This window comes from Triticum urartu, chromosome 4A, assembly GCF_056163025.1.
Source record: "Triticum urartu cultivar PI428250 chromosome 4A, HENAU_Tu73, whole genome shotgun sequence".
Classification (NCBI taxonomy): Eukaryota; Viridiplantae; Streptophyta; class Magnoliopsida; order Poales; family Poaceae; genus Triticum; species Triticum urartu.
In genome coordinates, this window is record NC_141876.1 from 383619516 (window position 1) to 383623423 (window position 3908).

The window sequence follows — 3908 nt, forward strand, 5'->3', positions numbered from 1 at the left end:
TGGTCATTGTCGCGGAGACCTCCCGGCCCCGGCTCCGTTGCCTGGTGCATTTTCAGTTCGTCGGTCATCCACCTCCCTCTCTCTCTTTTTGCCTCGCGCTTGATCCCATCTGCCTAGGTGGTAGCTCTGTGTAGCATCTGGTCCTTGCCATGCTCTGTGTGTCTGTCTTTAGAGATGCTCTGTGTGTCCATCTTTAGATGATTTGATTTGCATCCTAGAATCAAATCATTTGTAATCCATTTGATGTTTTGAATTCATTTGCACAATTAGATCGAGAACAATTGTCACCAAAAAAACATTGAGTGTTGCCTATGAATTGCCTCCTATGAAGAGGATGTAGCATCTCCACTTAATCCCCCCCCCCGCTGCTCAATTTTTCTAACTATATATATGTGTTGTGTGTACCCCTAGCCATTAAAAACTAGTTGTTAATTTGATTCGCTGAAGTCTGTCTTAAGTTAGCTCCCAGCTCTCACTTCTGTTTACTTGAATGTTTAGGGTGGTGGATGAACGAGACGAATGTATTGCGCTCCTAAGAAGATTCGGAACTGCCGAGGCTACCCAACTAGCTGTGAGTAGACATTACACTAGTGTAAAACACTCTTATATTTGGGACGGAGGGAGTATTTTATTTATGTATTGGCGGAAAAATAACTATTTCTTGATCACCAACTGAACATCTCTGATAGAACATATCGTCAACTGGGATAATAGTCATTCACAGTTAGTTTTCTTTCTCTTTATCTACTGATTCCCAATTGAGCTGGGCAAATCTGAGTGCTCATATGTTTTTTCTCTTGTCAACAGGGGTGTATTTGCGATGATTGTTGTTTTCTTGGCTTATTCTTTTCTTCAAGAACCTTCAACGTGAGTTGCAGAAACTATGTACCTTATTTTTTAATTCTTATTTCGTATGAGTGGGCATGCAGATATGAATAAGTATATTGTGCACTGCCATTGAGCAGAAGGGGAGTGTATTGATGTTTGCTTTATATTTGATCTGAGCTTCTCAATATCTTCAAGCTTTTGAAGTATGATCTGTAGTACCAACCATTCAAAAAAAAGTTTTGCAGTTGCACTAGCCAGGACTGCAAAGCCTTACCTCATTTCTGCTCCTTGTATAAATAAAAAACATTTCCTCTTTTGTAGTTGCACTAACCATGACAGCAGGGCTGGAGATGCTATGTTATAATTAATCATCACTTACTAAAATTTAGCTTCTGCTTGCTACTGGTGCAATCTATTTCCTATTTTAGTCTACTAATCACCAGTTACTAGAATTTACCTTATGCCTGCTACTGCTTGGTTCTTGACGCCACTAGTTTGTACTGAAATGTCGAAACTTTATACCTTGCAAGATCATTCGGTGGTGGTGACCCATATGATGGCGATTTGCTCCGGCCATTCCAGTTCTGGCGGTGGTGTTGCTCCTATGATGGTAGACATGTCTGCCTCCCCTAGCTGCCGCCGTGGTGATGAAGCTCGGCCTAGGCTACAACCCCCTCCGGTGAGCTCCTCACGTCCCCTTCTACCCCTCTTACTTGCCGCTTGGTTCTATGCTCCGCCTTTGTGACATGTAATTGTTCAATTTTGTTCATAGTTGAGCATTGGATGATATTGTATTTGTCATGATGTACATGGTTCATGAACTATGCCAACCTGCAGCTTGTTGTACTAGTGATAGTAGGATAATGCAAGTTTTGACAATCCATACATAATTCTGCATGTTCAGTCTCTCTCCGGTTTCTGACCGGTCTATCTTCTAACCAAGAGAAACCAAGAACAGACACTTTAATCGATGCATGATTCAACCTGTTCTCTGTTTAAGGGCCTTCTTATTGTTGTTACTAAACGTTATGGATTGTTGTTGTGATCGAATTTGTTTCACTCATGGGGATTAGCTCCTTTACTTGCTCTAGTTTGATAAGAGCACGCACATTACTACTGAATTTAGTTCTTGTCTATGTTTACTAATCATCAATTATTGCTAGTTGGCTTTTACATGCTGACCACTATTGATAGTTAGATACTAGGTATGTGATGCGCTAATTGTACACCTGCATTTCCAAGTTCCAACTCCTATAGTCCGTGTGCCTGTGTTGGATTTCGTTGCCTGGTTGTGTAATAAAATTAGTGTAGTAATTGAAGGAGTTAGTGATTTCAGTTCCGGTTGTGTCAAATCTTTACTATGTACCATGATTAATGTTTACTGAACTGAGGCATTGGACATCGGAATTCGGGCATGATGTATAATTTCAATTCTAGATGTGTGCAACACAAACAATAATGTCAACTATCAAGTTGATTCTAAAATGTCTCATTAACTTCATTTCAGATGGTTATTTCTGGATTTGGTAGTAGTTTATTGTTGGCCTGGCCTGTGCTTCATACCTTGCTTTGGTTTTTAGTAGAAAGTAGTGCCTTAGTACCTTTTCTATCATGTGGTGTCCATGGATCAAAATTTTGGCTTTTATGTATTTATTGTAGTATCAAAAATGGCTCAAACCTGAAGTTGTTAGGCTGTACATACGGCTATGCTCCATTCTTTTGTGCATTTTAATTTAGTGTTGGTGTTGATTTGATGCCCATGTTTAGAAACAAATTACAGTAGGCTAAATAGGTTAATCTTCTTTGTTTGTTCGCGTGCAGATGATTGATGAGCTGATCTTCTTCCACCAGTGGTAGCGGGAGTGATGCTGGAGCAGTACATCGATCAGTAGATCATCCTGCCATTTGGGTAGGGAGAAGCTGGGACGGCCCTAATGCGGTAACATCACCATGTGGCAAACCAGTAGATGGACACAACATTGGTGCCTGGGTGATGGGACAAAGTACGTGTACCAGTGATGGTGCACGATATTCGTGCTTCTCATTGATGTGATGTGTTATCAGCTAAAATTTGTGCTTCTCGTCCAGTCTATATTGATGTGCGCTTGTGCACTTGTTGGGCCTTTTTGTTGTGCACTTGCACTTGCACTTGTAGAACTATTTTGTTGTGCACTTGTTGGGCCTTGAACCTTGCTGTGTAGAGGAGTCGATTGATGATGTATTGTATTTCATGTGATGTGCTGCTGAAATGAAATATATAGTCTATCTGAATATTGTATTATGTTGTATTTGTTCTCTGATGGGCCTATCCTTAAATGTGCATGCTTTTGAAAAAATAATGCATCAGCCCAAATAAATTAAACCAATTCAATTAAGAAAATAGGTACTAGGCCGGGCCCATGTTGGTTAGATTGGTGGATTGGGCTGTGAAATTTATGATGATTGGGCCAGGCCCATGTAGGCTAGATTGGTGAACTGGGATATGAAATTTATGATGATTCCATTTGGTCACTAACAATGCCACGTCAGCTCAGCCACATCAGATCCTACGTGGCTCAGGCAAATGGGTAATGACCTTTCTGAAATTTTTGTCGTTAGTCTAGCTATGACCAAAATTCACAAAAGGTCATGTTTGTTCGTTCTTGACGGCCAACTGTTGACCTTCTGAATTTGGTCAAAAAAGGTCAATAAATGATAAGAATGACGAATCAACGACCAATATGAGGAGTCATAATTAACCGTATTTCTTGTAGTGATGTACTCAGCAACCTTCAAGCAGAAGCCCAACGAGGGTGTCGGCCACGGCCTACCTAAACACTCAAGTCTCTAGTCCAGGTTTATCGCCTATCCAGGTTCCAACCGTAGGGAGTCCGGCCAAGGTTTCCACATACGGCCCCGAACGATGTGTACAGTGTTCCGAGACACCAAACGGGCGCCTGGCATGCCCGACCACAGTGTATCTACCGCATCATAGCCCACCCCTAGGGTCAGCGCAACGCACGGCCGCCAACACATATCCTGCAAACACCAGAAACTAGTTGCAACTCCTGGACACAGGACTAGGGTGGTTAAGAAGCCGA

General features: G+C 41.7%; 1 long non-coding RNA gene across 1 annotated transcript; it reads left to right on the top strand.

Annotated features, from left to right (window-relative positions):
- The first annotated feature begins 626 nt into the window (after positions 1-626).
- On the top strand, positions 627-3059 carry LOC125553864 (uncharacterized). Its single transcript, XR_007304239.2, has 3 exons — positions 627-867; positions 1359-1507; positions 2650-3059. It is a non-coding gene; the product is annotated as an uncharacterized LOC125553864 (long non-coding RNA).
- Positions 3060-3908: the final 849 nt, after the last annotated feature.